The sequence below is a fragment of the Saccopteryx leptura genome, chromosome 2 (genome assembly GCF_036850995.1).
Source record: "Saccopteryx leptura isolate mSacLep1 chromosome 2, mSacLep1_pri_phased_curated, whole genome shotgun sequence".
Taxonomy (NCBI): Eukaryota; Metazoa; Chordata; class Mammalia; order Chiroptera; family Emballonuridae; genus Saccopteryx; species Saccopteryx leptura.
This window is the reverse complement of record NC_089504.1, coordinates 160,609,282-160,626,646: the sequence shown is the minus strand read 5'-3', so window position 1 is coordinate 160,626,646 and position 17,365 is coordinate 160,609,282. Positions and strand designations below refer to the sequence as shown.

General features: G+C 39.1%; 1 protein-coding gene across 4 annotated transcripts in view; it reads right to left on the bottom strand.

Annotated features, from left to right (window-relative positions):
• The window catches only part of ATP8A2 (ATPase phospholipid transporting 8A2), a 726,487-nt gene that overhangs the window by 454,425 nt on the left and 254,697 nt on the right, over positions 1 to 17,365 (bottom strand). The window lies entirely within an intron of this gene.

Genomic DNA, 17,365 nt, shown 5'->3' with positions numbered 1-17,365 from the left:
AGGTGTCCCCAAACTATGGCCCGCGGGCCGCAATGCGGCCCCCTGAGGCCATTTATCCAGCCCCCACTGCACTTCTGGAAGGGGCACCTCTTTCATTGGTGGTCAGTGAAAGGACCACTGTATTTGGCAGCCCTCCAATGGTCTGAGGGACAGTGAACTGGCCCCCTGTGTAAAAAGTTTAGAGACCCCTGCTCACCTCCCAGAAGGTACACACATTTTTTATGAGGCTCTTTCCTAGTCAGGCTTTGCAGTCCACACTAAGGCCCTTTGTGACACCACAGACCAAGATGAGAGCCTCTCCCGACTCCTCCCTTTCAAATTCGCATGTACTAGGGAGGACCAGCTCCAGCAAACCACAAGCCCAGGGTGACTGCCCAGCTCTAGTCCTTTGTCCAAATCCCCCTCCACCCTCTCAGTGCCGAGAGAGAGGGGGGGGGGAGAGCTGGCATCAATATCCATTTCACCCAGTGCCTATCTCAATTTATCTTATTGAGAAAACACAAGAAAGGATGCCTCCCACTTAGAAAACTGGCCCTCACAAAAAGTTTCTTCTCAGTACCATAAGATAATGAACCAGTGATTGAAGAAAGTGAAACAAATCATTAGTACACAGAATTTCAACCTTAGGGCAAGTTCATATGTAAGCATCTCACGAAAGGGCCATGGCCCTGGCCAGTTACTCAATGATAGAGCATTGGCCCAGCATGTGAGTATCCTGGGTTTTATTCCTAGTCAGAGCACACAGGAGAAGCGACCGGCCCATCTGTCCTCCTTCTCTCTCTCTCCCCATCCTGTAGACATGGTTAAATTGATTTGAGCACACTGGCCTTGGGCCCTGTGGATGGCTCTGTAGAGCTTTCTCCTAAGGTACTAAAAATAGCTCGCTTGTGAGCATAGCCCCAAATGGGCAGAGCACTGACCCCAGACAGAGGTTGATGGGTGGATCCCAGTCAGAGCACATCCAGGATTCTGTCTCTATCTCCCCTCCTTTCACTTGGAAAAAGAAGAGGAAACAAAGAAAAAGAAAAGAAAAGGCCCTTAACCAATGCTGTTTTTAAAGCAAGGAGGAGCCAGGACTCTCCCTGGCTGAACAGCGGAACTAGCATTCCCACAGGCGCTGCATGTAACTAGAGAAGGAGATGGGCACCGACTAATGGATGCGTCACAGAACTGCTATGTTCATGTGCCCAACTCTCCACAGCAGATCCTCTTCCCACCTTGAGGAAAACATGCTAAAAGACACACAATAGAATTCAAGACAGACAAAAATTAAGAACAAGCCCTGACCGGTTGGCTCAGCGGTAGAGCATCGGCCTAGCGTGCGGAGGACCCAGGTTCGATTCCCGGCCAGGGCACACAGGAGAAGCGCCCATTTGCTTCTCCACCCCTCCGCCGTGCCTTCCTCTCTGTCTCTCTCTTCCCCTCCCGCAGCCAAGGCTCCATTGGAGCAAAGATGGCCCGGGCGCTGGGGATGGCTCTGTGGCCTCTGCCTCAGGCACTGGAGTAGCTCTGGTCGCAACATGGCGACGCCCAGGATGGGCAGAGCATCGCCCCCTGGTGGGCAGAGCGTCGCCCCTGGTGGGCGTGCCGGGTGGATCCCGGTCGGGCACATGCGGGAGTCTGTCTGACTGTCTCTCCCTGTTTCCAGCTTCAGAAAAATGAAAGAAAAAAAAAAAATTAAGAACAAGTAAAACCTTACTTTGGGGGGGGAGACAATAAGTACTTTTATTTGATTATTTGGGAAGGTACAAAGTACATCCTTCACTGTCATTAGAGAGGAATATTTATAAATCACCTTAGAACACAAATTTTAAAGTACAAAATTATGGCTTTTAACCCAAATATTATTTTTTAAATCAGTATCATAAAAATATAGCTCAAGCTGTTAACAATAGCTATCTCAAGGGAATGAGGTTATTTCACTTGTTCAAACCACCATGTATAATTTTAAAAATTAAAAGACTGATTAAATTAAAATCATGACACCACATGGGCAAATACCTGCTAAACCTCTAAAACAAACAAAAAAAAAAAAAGGAGGAGAAAACATGAACCAATTTTCTGTGCATTTTCAAATGTGTTCAAGTCTGTATTTTAACAACAGTGGTGAGTAAAAATGAGAATTTCTCAGAATGCCAGTAAAATGTCTGCATGGTAGGACTAATATCATTGAACTTTTTGTTTCCCATTAAAATCTTATAAATGTATTCCTTCTTTCTATAAAGTCTTAGTTTAGGACCAGAAGAAAGGTCTATATTTTATTTTCATTCACAAAAAGGAATATTGCATTAATCACTTCCCCTCCATGTTAAGCTTCCTCTTTCTTTATCCCTAGAGACTTCAAGCAACTTCATGCAATACAGACTGTTACAAATTTAGTATAACTGATGCGAAAGGATCTGCTGGTACATTTTTTTTCAACAACAGCTGCAGAAGCGAGCTGTAATTTTTAAACCCTATGTCGCTGCTTTAGTCTATATTTTTCAATTTAAGTGAAATGCCACTTGACAGCTGAAGCTGCACAAAGGCATTATGGGAAAACCTAAGTAATTTTTAGCCATTGCAGGGAGAGGACAACAAATAAAATTGCTGACACTTTCATGAATTTAAATATACAAAACTAAAGGTTTCTGAGAAGAAACATGTTGGTGTTTTACTTTTTTCTTTAATTTGGAAAATGAAGCAAGATTTTGCTTACAGAATTATCACACAGAACACTTGCTCTAGACAGACCATGGAAGGTTAACACAGTTAATTGCGACTTAGCTAATGTGGCAAATCAAATTATGTCAATCCAGGTTTGGTGTGCTTCACTTCTAATGTTTTTGGATAAAATGAGATCAACTCTTGGAAAAGAGCCAGGTATGAAACATCAATCCACACTAGAAAATTGAGATCTAGTTCTTTAATCTCACAGTCTAACAAGACAAACATAAAATGGCTGAGATGAAAAACTCTGGGATTTCACTTTTTACTACAGATGAAATGAATGGCACACAACAAAGGTCTTAGTCTTTCAACTACCTGAGTACAATCAACATTCAGAAAAAGCAAAATAGTAAAGAATCTCTGGTACTTAGAATAGGACTTGATTTTAAGACATTAAAACAATTTACACTAAAAAATATTACCAAACCAAATTTCTCAGATCCTATATCATTTATCTTTTAGTTCTAACTGAATTATACGAATGACACCAGTTAACAAAACAGGTTTCAGATGCACAATTCTATAACACATCTTCTGTATACTGTATTGTGTGTTCACATCCCCCCACCCAAGTCAAGTGTCTGTTCATCACCATTTAATCCCCTTATACCAGGGGTCAGGAACCCTTTTGGCTGAGAGAGCCATGAACGCCACATATGTATTTTAAAATGTAATTCCGTGAGAGCCATACGACCGTGTACGTTCTCATTATCCAATAAAAATTTGGTGTTGTCCCAGAGGACAGCTGTGATTGGCTCCAGCTACCAGCAACCATGAACATGAGCGGTAGGAAATGAATGAATTGTAATACATGAGAATGTTTTATATTTTTAATGTTATTTTTTTTTTATTGAAGATTTGTCTGTGAGCCAGATGCAGCCATCAAAAGAGCCACATCTGGCTCGCAAGCCATAGGTTCCCGACACCTGCCCTATTCAACCCAATCCTGGCAATCACTACACTGTTGGCTGTACCTATGGATTTTTTCTTTGCTATTCTTTTACCTTTTGTTTTTTTATTTTTTTTTTTTTATTTTTCTGAAGTTGGAAATGGGGAGGCAGTCAGACAGACTCCTGCATGCGCCCTACTGGGATCCACCTGGCATGCCCACCAGGGGCCCATGCTCTGCCCATCTGGGGTGTCGCTCTATTGTAACCAGGGCCTTCTAGCGCCTGAGGCAGAGGCCACAGAGCCATCCTCAGTGCCCACTTTGCTCCAATGGAGCCTTGGCTGCTGCGGGAGGGGAACAGAGAGACAGAGAGGAAGGAGAAGGGGAGAGGTGGAGAAGCAGATGGGCGCTTCTCCTGTGTGCCCTGGCCAGGAATCAAACCGGGGACTCCTGTATGCCAGGCCAACGCTCTACCACTGAGCCAACCGGCCAGGGCCACTTTTCTTTTTCCTTTTTTGCTCAATTTCTCCACCCCCTTACTCAGCCCTCACCTCCCTGAAAGCTATGAGCCTGCTATCTGTCTCTGAGTCTGTCTATTTTGTTTGTCTATTTTGTCCATTATATTCCACATATAAGTGAAATCATATGATACTTGTCCTTCTCTGACTGACTTATTTCAATTAGCATAATACTCTCCAGATCCATCCATGCTGTCACAAAAGGTAAGATTTCCTTTTCTTTTTTTCCTTTTGGCAATATAAGCATTCCATTGTATAAATGTATCACAGTTATTTTATATACTCATCTACTTATAGGCACTAGGGCTACTTACAAATTTTGACTATTGTAAATAATGCTGCAGTGAGCACAGGGGCTGCACATATTCTTTCAAATTAGTGTTTTGGGTTTCTTTGGATAAATCCCCAAAAGTGGAATCACTTGGTCATAAGGAAGTTCCATTTTTAATTTTTTGAGGTGACTTTGTACTGCTTTTCACAATGGCTGCATCAATCTGCATTTTTGCCAATAGTACATAAGAGTTCCCTTTTCTGCACAACTTCGCCAACATTTGCTGTTTGTTTATTTATTGGAGATAGCAATTCTGATAAGCATAAGGTGATATCTAATTGTGGTTTTAACTTGCATTTTTGGATGATGAATGATGTTGATTTTTTCATACGTCTATCACACATTTTTATGTCCTCTATGAGGAATTGTGCATTCAGGTCCTTTGCCCCATTTTTATTTATTTCTTTTTATTTTTTATTTGTTTCCATTTCTCAGTTCACATTGTTCATTGGATTCCTCAAATGAGTGAGGTCATATGATATTTTTCTTTTTCTGCCTGACTTATTTCACTTAACATAATAGTTTCCAGGTCCATCCATGTTGTCGAAAAAGGTAAGATTTCTTTCATGACCCCATAGTATTACATTGTGTATATGTACCACTGCTTTTTAATCCACTTGTCCACTGTCGGATACTTGGGCGGTTTCCAGATCTTCACTATTGTGAACAATGCTGCAATAAACATGGGGGTGCATTACTCCTTTTGAAACAGTGCTATGGTGTTCTTCGGGTAAATTCCAAAAAGTGGGATAGCTGGGTCAAAAGGCAGTTCGATTTTTAATTTTTTGAAGAATCTCCATATTGTTTTCCACAGTGTCTGCACCAGTCAGCATTACCACCAGCAGTGCAGGAGGGTTCCCTTTTCTCCACATCCTCCCTAGCACTTATTCTGTGTTGTTTTGTTAATAGGCGCCACTCTGACTCAAGTGAGGTGGTATCTCATTGTGGTTTTAATTTACATTTCTCTTATGACTAGTGATGTTGAGCATTTTTTTCATATGCCTGTTGGCCATCTGTATGTCCTCTTTGGAGAAGTGTCTATTCATTTCTTTTGCCCTTTTTGATTGGATTGTTTGTCTTCCTGGTGTTGAGTTTTACAAGTTCATTGTAAATTTTGGTTATTAACCACATATCAGACGTATTGTCAAATATGTTCTCCCATTGTGTAGTTTGTCTTTTTATTCTGTTCCTGTTGTCTTTGGCTGTGCAAAACTTTTTAGTTTGATATAGTCCCATTTGTTTATCCTGTTTTTTATTTCACTTGCTCGTGGAGATAAATCAGCAAATATATCGCTACGAGAGATGTCGGAGAGCTTACTGCCTATGTTTTCTTCTAAGATGCTTACTTATGGTTTCAAAGCTTACACTTAAATCTTTTACTCATTTTGAGTTTATTTTTGTGAATGGTGTAAGATGGTGGTCTAGTTTCATTTTTTGCAGGTAGCTATCCAATTTTCCCAACACCATTTATTAAAGAGGATAAATGGTGTTATCTTTACTCCACTGTATGCACTTACCTCCTTTGTCAAATATCAGTTGTCCATAGAGCTGTGGGTTTATTTCTGGGTTCTCTGTTCTGTTGCATTGATCTATATGCCTGTTCTTATGCCAGTACCAGGCTAAGTTGAGTACAATGGCCTTGTAGTATAACTTGATATCAGGAAGTGTGATACCTCCCATTTTATTCTCCTTTTAAAGATTGCTGAGGCTATTCGTGTTCTTTAGTTGTTTCACATAAATTTTTGGAATATGTATTCTATATCTTTAAAGTATGTTATTGGTATTTTAGTTGGTATCGCATTGAATTTACAAATTGCTTTGGGTAATATAAACATCTTAATGATGTTTATTCTTCCTAACCATGAGCACAGTATATGCTTCCACTTGTTTGTATCTTCCTTGATTTCTTTTATCAATGTTTTATAATCTTCCAAGTACAAGTCTTTAATTTTCTTGGTTAAATTTACTCTTAGGTACTTTACTTTTTTGGTTGTAATAGTGAAGGGGATTGTTTCCTTAATTTCTCTTTCTGACAGTTCATTGTTGGTGTATAGAAATGCCTCTGATTTCTGAGTATTAATTTTATATACTTTTATATAATGCCACTTTGCTGAATTCATTTATCAGGTCCAGTAGTTTTTTGACTGAGACTTTAGAGTTTTCTATATACAATATCATATCATCTGCAAATAATGATAGTTTTACTTCTTCTTTTCCAATTTGAATGCCTTTTATTTCTTATTCTTGTCTGATTGCTGTGGCTAGGACTTCCAGGACTATGTTGAATAAGAGTGGTGAAAGGGGGCACCGCTGCCTTGTTCCTGATCTTAAGGGATTGCTTTTAATTTTTGCCCATTGAGTATGATGTTGGCTGTGGGTTTCTCATAGATGGTCTTTATCATGTTGAGGTATGTTGCCTGTATTTCCACTTTGTTGAGAGTTTTGATCATAAATGGGTGCTGGACTTTATCAAATGCTTTTTCTGCATCTATTGAAATTATCATGTGGTTTTTCTCCTTCCTTTTGTTTATGTGATGAATCACATTGATTGATTTGTGAATATTGTACCAGCCTTGCCTCCCCAGAATAAATCCCACTTGATCATGGTGTATGATTTTTTCCATATAGTTGGATCCAGTTTGCTAATATATTGTTGAGGATTTTAGCATCTATATTAATCAGGGATATTGGCCTATAATTTTCTTTCTTTGTGTTGTCTTTGCCTGGTTTTGGAATCACAATTATGCTCGCCTCATAAAAGGAGCTTGGAAGTCTTCCTTCCTCTTGAATTTTTTGAAATAGCTTGAGAAGGATAGGAGTTAGTTCTTCTTTCAATATTTGGTAGAATTCACTTGTGAAGCCATCAGGCACACGACGTTTCTTTGTTGGGAGTTTTTTGATAACTGTTTCAATCTCATTTGGTGTAATCAGTCTGTTTAGGTTTTCTTATTCTTTCAGATTGCTTTTTTGGAAAACTGTATGTTTCAAGGAACTTGTCCATTTCATGTATGTTGACTAGTTTATTGGCATTCAGTTCTTCATAGTATTTTCTTACAATATTTTGTATTTCGGTTGTGTCAGTAGTTATTTCTCCACTCTCATTTCTAATTTTATTTATTTGAGTCCTCTCTCTCTTTTTCTTGGTGAATCTAGTTAAAGGTTCATCAATCTTGTTTACCTTTTCAAAGAACCAGCTCCTAGTTTCATTGAACCTCTGTATTTTTTCTTTAGCCTCTATGTCATTTATTTCTGTTCTGATCTTTATTATTTCCTTCATTCTACTACATTTGAGCTTTACTTGCTGTTCTTTTTCTAGTTCTTTTAGATGCAGGGTTAAGTTGTTTATTTGAGCTTTTTCTAGCTTCTTAAAGTGTGCCTGTAGTGCTATGAACTTCCCTCTCAGTACTGCTTTTGCGCTTTTGCTGTGTACCATAAATTTTGAGTTGTTGTATGCTCATTATCATGTTTTTAGAAATTTTTTTATTTCTCCTTTGATCTCATTCTTAAACCATTCGTTATTTAATAACCTGCTATTTAGTTTCCATGTGTTTGATAAGTTTTGAGTTTTTCTGTTGTATTTGATTTCTAGTTTCATGCTATTGTGATCTAAGTGCTTGATATGATTTCAATGTTTTTAAATTAGTTGAGACCACTTTTGTGCTCTATCATGTGGTCTATCCTAGAAAATGTACCATGAACACTTGAAAAGAATGTATATTCTGCTGCTTTAGGGTGAAAGGTTCTGAAAATATCTACTAAATCGAGTTGATCTAGTGTGTCCTTTAAGTCTGCTGTTTCTTTGTTAATTTTCTTTCTTGAGGATCTATCTAGTGATGTTAGTGGGGTATTGAAATCCCCTACTATTATAGTATTGCTGTTGATCTCGCCCTTTATATCCATCAAAGTCTGCTTTATATATTTAGGTGCTCCTATATTAGGTGCATAAATATTTATAATAGTTATATCTTCCTGTTGTTTTGCCCCCTTTATCATTAGGTAGTGGCCTTGTTTATCTCTTACTATATATATCCTTTGTTTTAAAGTCCATTTTGTCTGATACAAGTATTGCTACTCCAGCTTTTTTTTCATTTCCATTTGCATGAAATGTTTTTTTCCATTCTTTTACCTTCAGTCTATGTGCATCTTTTGTTTTAAGGTGTGTCTCTTGTAGACAGCATAAGTACGGGTCCTGTTTTCTTTTTTTTTTTTTCTTTATTTTTCTGAAGCTGGAAACGGGGAGAGACAGACAGACTCCCGCATGCGCCCGACCGGGATCCACCCGGCACGCCCACCAGGGGCGACGCTCTGCCCACCAGGGGGCGATGCTCTGTCCCTCCGGGGCGCTGCGACCAGAGCCACTCTAGCACCTGGGGCAGAGGCCAAGGAGCCATCCCCAGCACCTGGGCCATCTTTGCTCCAATGGAGCCTTGGCTGCGGGAGGGGAAGAGAGAGACAGAGAGGAAGGGGGGGGCGGGGGTGGAGAAGCAAATGGCGCTTCTCCTATGTGCCCTGGCCGGGAATCGAACCCGGGTCCCCCGCACGCCAGGCCGACGCTCTACCGCTGAGCCAACCGGCCAGGGCACGGGTCCTGTTTTCTTATCCATTCAGCTACCCTATATTTTTTCATCCGATCATTTAATCCATTTACATTTAAGGTTATTATCTATATGTAGTTGTTTATTGCCATTTTATTCTTTAAAGCTGTATTCTGCTTTTGCTATGTTCTTTTCCCACTTTAATCTGTTTACAACAGGCCCCTTAACATTTCCTGCAGCATTGGTTTGGTTGAAATGAATTCCTTGAGGGTTTTTTTTGTTTTGTTTTGTTTTGTCTGGGAAGCTTTTTATTTCTCCTTCAATTTTAAATGATAGCCTTGCTGAATAAAGTAGTCTTGGTTGTAGTTTCTTGTTCTGCATTACTTTGAATATTTCTTGCTATTCCCTTCTGGATTCAAGTGTTTCTGTTGAGAAGTCTGATGTCATCCTTATGGGGGTTCCTTTGTAGGTGATAGCCTCTTTTTCTCTAGCAGCTTTTAATATTTTCTCTTTATCACTTAGCTTTGGTATTTTAATTATGATGTGTCTTGGTGTAGGTTTCTTTGTTTTCTCTTTAATGGAGTTCTCTGTGCTTCTTGAACTTGTGAGACTTTGTTCTGCCTCAATGTATGGAAGTTTTCAGCTATGATTTGATTGAACAAAGTTTCTATCCCTTCTTGTTTCGCTTCTTCTTTAGGAACCTCTTTTTTGCAGATATTATTTCTCTTCATGTTGTCACAGAGCTTTCTTAGAGTTTCTTCAGATTTTTTGAGTCTCTTTTCTTTTTTCTGCTCTGCTTCCATGACTTCGTTTATCCTGTCCTCTAACTTGCTGATTCAATCCTCAGCTTCATTCATCCTGCTTTTAACACTTTCTATTGTGGTCTTCATTTCTGATATTGTATTTGTCATTTCTCACTGGTTCTTTTTTAATATTTCAATGTCCTTTTTTATACTTTCTATCTCTTTATTTAGGTGTTCATAATGACCATGTATTGTTGTTCTAAGATCTTTAAGCATCCTAACAATCATTATTTTAAACTCTGCATCCGGTAATTTGGTTATATCTGACTCATTCAGGTCCTTTTCTGGGGATTTCTCTTGATTCATTTGGGTTGCATTTCTTTGCCTACCCATTTTTTCTGTGTATAAGAAGGGTGTGGCCACTGGAATCCAATGGGTGTGGCCTCTGTGTTCCCTAGGTGTGGTCTGTCTGCAGGCCTGTCACTGCCTCTGCCGCTGCCTTGATCATTTGGGTATGAGCATTACCAGCACCAGCCCACTGAGGCTGTGGCTGTGGTTTCCACCTCTTCTCTACAGGAGGGGTTGTGTTCACATGCTTTGGTCTACAAGCCTTGGCAGGCCTTGGCCTTCATCCCACCCCCGTAGGTGGGGTTGCACACTGCACCTGGCTGCAAGCCTCTGCACAGAGAGCAGGGCTGAGCACCTTTGCTCAGCTAAGGGTCTTCGCCTGCTCCAGGGCTTTCGCCCCACACCCGCAGGCAGAGCTGGCTCGCGTGTCAGGCTGCAAGTCTCAGCTCCACGGGCTAGGAGGGGTTGCATGCCTGCTTTCGGTCACGGGTCTCTGCCTCGTTCTGGGCTTTCGCCTTCCCGTCGGTGGGATTACAGGCAGGTCCACAGCCAGGCTGGACGACTTTCGTGTGTCCTCCCGCCCCAGCTAGGCGAGTCTGAGCTAATGTCAGGCCTCAGTCGTGGCTGGCCCAGCTTCCACCCCCACTGACAGGACCGCACTCTGTTTCTGGCAGCCACCCTCCCTCCAGCGAGCCTTCAGTAGTGTGGGTGGGGGCACTGCACCTCAGATCCTAGCACTCAATACTGTTTTCCTGTATGCTCCCTCCTTCTAAGTGACTCTGCTCTGAGTGCCTGTGGGAGAGCTTGTTTGTCTGGTATCCTGCTTCCCTTTGCTGGTATTGCTGGTTCCAGGGGAAATATTCACTTCAGATTTGGGGAGTGACTCAGCCCAGGGGTTAGGGTGGCTGTCCCTCAAAGTGTTTCTCCCTGTGCCTCCTAGATTACACTCTCTTCCTGCTACTCCAGTTTTCTCTTCTCTCCTCATCCCCTGGAGCCTCAGGTGAGTGGTTGTGAAAGAGGTTTTCTGCTCGGTCCCTTTAAGAGGAATCCTGGGTTTGAGAAATCTGTCTCTTTCTCACAAACAGTATCCTGACTTGTTTCGCTGCTAAATACTGTCCATACGCCTCTTCTAGACTCTGGGGCTGCAGGCTTTGGCTTTGTTCCTGGGGCTCAGGACCATCCCCTATCCGCTGAACTCACTTCCCAACACGTGAGTCTCTCTGGCTGCCATTTGCTCTGGGAGCTGGGCAGCCCTCCCTGTGTTTCCACTTTTCCTACCAGTCTCTGTGTGGCTTCTCCAGTGCTCCTTGGTTGAAGGGTCCTCTTAGTTTAGTCCAAAGTTGGTTTTTTCAGATGATGGTCTTTAAAATTAAGTTGTATTCTGTTTTGGTTCTGGGAGGTAGAAGTTGTTACATCTGTCTACTCCATCATCATCTTGCCGCTCTCCCTGCCCCTTTTTTAATTGGATTGCTTATTTTTATTGGTATTGAATTTTTGTAAGTTCTTTGTAAATTTTGGATATTAACCCCTTATCAGATGTATCGGTGATATGTTCTCTAAATCAGTGGGTTATCTTTTCATTTTGTTGGTTTCCTTTGCTGTACAAAAAATTTTAGTTTGCTGTAGTTCCATTTGTTTATTTTTTCCTTTGGTTCCCTTATCTGAAGTGATACATCAGAAAAAAATATTTTTACATGACATTTCTGAGATTTTATTGCCTATGTTTTCTTCTAGAGTGTTCATGGTTTTGAGTCTAACAATTTAAGTCTTTAATCCATTTTGAGTTTATTCTTGTAAATGGTGTAAGAAGGTTGTCCAGTTCCATTTTTTTATTTGCACATATCCATTCAATTTTCCCAACATGATTAATTGAATGGAGTATCCTAAACACATTGTATGTTTTAACCTCATTTGTCAAATATTAATTGACCACAAAGGTGTGGGTTTATTTCTGGGCTTTCTAGTCTGTTTCATTGATCTATATATTTATTTTTATACCAGTACCAGGCTGTTTTGAATACTATGGCCTTATAGTATAGTGTGATATCAGGTAGTGTGATTCCTCCAAATTTCTTCTTCTTTCTCAAGATCATTGTTTGCTATTTGGTATCATTTATGGTTCCATATAAATTTTTGGATTATTCGTTTTAGTTCTATGAAATATGCCATTGCTTTCTTGACAGGAATTGCATTGAATCTATAGATTGCTGTATGGACATTTTAATGATGCTATTTCTTCCTATCCATGAACATGGTATGTGCTTCTACTTATTTCTATCTTCTTCAATTTCTCTCTTCAGTGTCTTATAATTTTCTGAGTATAGGTCTTTTACCTCCTTGGTTAAATTTATTCCTAGGTACAGTATTTTCTTTTGTTGTTGTTGCAATTGTAAATGAGATTGTCATCTTAGTTTCTCTTTCTTATAATTCATTATTAGTATATAAAAATGTCATTTATTTTTTCAATATTAATTTTGTATCTTGCTACTTTACTGAATTCATTTATCAGTCCTAGTAGGTTTTTGATGGAGTCTTAGGGTTTTCTATGTACAGTATAATGTCATCTGCAAATAGTGACAATTTTACTTCTTCCTTTTCTATTTGAACGCCTTTTATTTATTTTTCCTCTTATCTAACTGTTCTGGCTAGGACTTCCAGTACTATGTGGAATAAGAATGGTACAAGTAGACATCCCTGTCTTGTTCCCAATCTTAAGGGAAATGCTTGTACTTTTTTCCCCTTGAGTATAATGTTGACTGTGGGTTTGTAATATATGACCTTAATTATGTTAATGTATATTCCCTCTATTCCCACTTTGCTGAGAGTTTTTAACATAAATAGGTGCTGGATTTTATCATATGCTTTTTCTGCAGTAGATCAATAGATAGGATCATGTGATTTGTATCCTTCATTTTGTTTATGTGGCATATCATGTTTATTGATTTGTGGATACTGTTCCAACTTTGCATCCCCAGAATAAATCTCATTTGATCATGGTGTATGATCTTTTTAATGTATTGCTATATCAAGTTTGCTAATATTTTGTTGAGGATTTTAGCAATGTTCATCATTGGCCTATAATTTTTTTCTTCATAGTGCCTTTATCTGGTTTTGGAATTAGAATAATGCTGGCCTCAAAAAATAACCTTGGGAGTTTTCCTTTCTCTTGAATTTTTTTAAATGGTTTGAGAAGGATAGGTGTTAGTTCTTCTTTGAATGTTTGCTAAAATTCTCCTGTGAAGCCATCCAGTCCAGGACTTTTGTTTGCTGGGCTTTTTTGATTACTGCTTCATTTTCACTAGTTGTATTGTTTCTATTCAGATTCTCTGATTCTTCAGGGTCTTTTTTCTGATGTAAGCTCATATTGCCCAAGATCCAAATCTACTTCTTTTTTGGTGACAAGTTTGGAAAGACTAGAAACAATTTAACCTTTTTAACCATACATCCTAAGATCAGATTAATCAAGCTACCTATCATTGGGATTCAACCTGGTTCCAAACTCTCAGTAAGTGTGCCACTGATTATAAATATCATATTTTCATACAGAAAGTGGTCAATAAATATTTAAGTATGAGTATGTGAAACATACTGTCAGACATGAGGAATGGATGATAATATGTGGTACCTTTACTCTACTACAGATGGGGACACAGAGGCTCAGTACAGAGTCCTTAAATCTCTTGGAGAATCAAGAAGCAAAGAACTCGCCCACAGAACCACACCTGGACCTTTCCTTCCAGAACTTTCAGCCCCCCTCTGGAATGTCATGACCCATTCTGTGCTTAGTACTTTTTTTTCTCCTAAACAAAAAAATTCTTGAAGGTTCAAATTTTAAACCTATCTCATCTGTTAAGACTTCCCTGATCTTTTTAGGCTCAGGAAATTTTCTTTCTGGGAAGTAAATATCAAGTGTGGAGGTCACTTGCTCAGATTTTCAGCACTCTCACTCCTATGTGATCAAGGTTAAGTTGTTTGCTATTTCTGTGCCTCAGTTCTACCTTTGGAAAGGGGTAATGATGATCTCAAAGGGAATTAAACATAAAACTTACATAAAGGACTTAGTACAGTATTTGGCATATGATAGCTGATATTTAGTGAGTATTATTGACGCCAGTCATGTTTAATAACTCTATTGCATAATTACTACTTTTTCATCTACTTTAGTCTCTAATTTGTCTCACAATTAACTCATTCCCTTACTGGGAAATGTAAGTTTCCCAGGCTAATAGCAAAACATCAGGCAACAATGTTAGCTGCAGGTATAGCACATCTGACTTTTCTGAGAAAGAACAACACTAAGATTGTGAATGCTACCAAACATGCCAACCTTCACCTGAGAAGGGGATTTGTCTTCCTTTTAATGGGCAAGGAAGTCTATAGCAATAATAGGATGGGTAAGCACCATATTTACTCACTTAAAAAAATTAAACTTTTAATATTATAAAGAAGTGGTTTAAAAGTATCAAATGATGAGGAGCAAAATGCAAGAGGACAGGCAAGCAATTCCAACTCATATTTGGATGACAAAGCAATTTCCAACTTACTGACTTTAAAATGAAATACATACTAGAATTCTATTCTCACTCATCCTACATGCATTAAAAACAAATTATAGATTCTAAAAACTTCATATCTATTGTCTAACAGTTTAATAGATGTTTTATCCAGTGGTAATAAGGAAATGACGACTACATAATTCACAAAGGCTGCATCTGAAATTTCACTTTAGACTAGCTGATGCCAAATTTTCCAGCTAAAAAAGAAATTTGCCAGCTTCTTGAAACACAGCTAGTTAGCACAAATGCAAGCACGGCACAGCAGGAGTCTGGCATCATGACAGTTTTAAACAACCTAAAATCCACAGGTAAGGTGACTGTCTATCTACATAATACTCACTGGCCCATAAGAGACACAAATATCCTGGAACTTGATTTGACTGAGTAAATCTATTTTCAAGGCATGAACTAAAAGTTACACTTTAAAAGTAAATTCCAAACTATGACCGATAGGTAGATCAAATACTAAAGAGAGTCAAGAATCCAAACATACTATATGTCACCTCAAAATGTGAACTCTTACAACTTCTACCACTAAGGACATGTTGTCAATTAAAATGTTAAGAGTCAACAATCATAAGACATCCCAATCTCAGAGACATTAAAATGTAGAAACAGTGAGCATCTTCAGATAGATGAAATATAGTATCATTCTCCCCTGGTCTGCTAACTCAAATTTTAGGGAATGGATTTTGAAAAACTATGTGAATCTGTTATAAATGAACCCTATACCAGAAGTCAAGAGCTCTGAGACCCAGTATTTGCTTGGTCATTAGGAAGAGTGCAACCTTTGCAAACTCTGAATTTCCCCCTTGAGCTTAAGACTATTCATTTGTAAAGACTGAAGATAGTTTCCAGAAAGCACACCTAGCACAGAGGCTGGCACTCAACAGACACAATTAATTGTTCTCTTTTCCTTACTTCACCTAGAAGTAGAACTGCGAGACATTTGATATTCTTCCCAAATATCTTCTGGGTATCCTGAAGCACAGAGAATGCACTGTACTGTACAGAATAGTCAGTGTGATGGGGCACAGATCAGTAATGGTTCATGTCCCTGAGGGCATGAGGACTACATGGCAACAACCCAGACTCTCTGGAGCATGACCTCATGCTGCATGTAGCTGTCGCCTGCAGTCTAATGTGAACAAGTCTAACAAAATGTCTGGATGTCTACACCTTCTATATTGTGTGTAAGCTCAGCAGATATCCTAAGTCAGAAAATGACGTTTAATTCCACAATATTACTCAGGATTACCAACTTGAGTTCTGAATATAAAGTGAAAAAAAAAAAATAATTCAGACACAGTTTTCCAAAGAACATCAGTGCCCTGGTTGTTGAAGGCCTACTTCGTGACATCCAGGAGATGTCTGACTTCTGCTGTCACACTGGCACAAATGTAAGCAGAGAAAAACTCCAAGACAAATATAAGAATTTGGTCAAGTCATCAGCTTGTAAGTAGTAGGCACCCTTTTCTAGTCATCTTGAACATTCACTAAAAATGATCAATGTTAAAATATCTAACAGGTGTGAGTGCTCCTGGAATCAAAACTACAAATGTAGCTATACATTCTTTAAAAAAAAAAAAAGCACAAAATAACCAACTGTTATTTGTAAAAACAACAACAACAACAACAAAACAAAAAAAAACTAGACAGGGATCAACGATCTCATAAGGCTCAGAGAAGCCTTGCTGTGGGCAAGTAAAGTCTTCCTTCAGGAATAAGAAGCCCTTTGTGTTTTCTGGGTTGATATGCAGCCCTTTGGTTTCACTTGTGTTTATTCTGAACATGGTTTAACTCTGATAAATTCAGAAAAACACAAGGAGCAATAGGAACAAGTTCATGAGGGCTCCCAAGGGCAGGGTGATCTGGCTCAGAGGCAGTGAGAGATGGCTGCTCCCTTTCCTGTATGCTCACTTTTCATGTAAACACAAGAAAGCACTGTGGACGTTAAGTTTGGACCTAGGGACATAGGAGGACCATTAGTATAACAGGAACACTCAAGATCTAGAAAATTAAAAAAGCTTATCATTACAGTCCAATTTGAACTTGCAGGAGTTACACACTTCTTTCATACTGTTCTCAGAGAGCAGAAATCACACACCTCAATTTTAAGGAAGTGTTCAGGGCAGCAGTCAACTTCATGTGCCCTACATGAACAACAGGAGTGACAGGTCAATAGCAGGTGTTTTAGGCCAAGGTTGTGTGAAAACTTATACTTGAAGGGGCAACATATATACATATAAAAAGAGACAGTATAACAAAAGCAAATGTATTATCCTTCATTTATAAAAATGTTGCCAATATTACCAACGGGCTATAAAAATAGGTTTTTATTTTTTGTAGTAGTAATGGGTCTTCACGGAAACTTCATCACACTTTTCTCCAAAAACTTGCATTTTCTCTAAAAACATATGCATCTGTCCACAGCACAAATCAATGGACAAAGTCTGTAACTGATGCTTCAGAGACTCCCTGATTCCCAGAGACTGGGAAACCACTAGTTATTCCCTTATGACTTTGTTTCAGTTGGTTGGGAGTCCAAATTGCATTTGAGCAGCTATAGCTTTGAGAAGAAGCGATTAAATGTTCTTTTTTTCTATTAAAAAAAAAAAGACAAAATTCACTCCAGATGGTAGGTATTGTTCACAATTGAGGTTATCTAAGAGATGGAGCTGACTTAAAAGAGCAAGTTTAAGGGAAAAAGCACCATTGGATTCAGCTGGTAATATT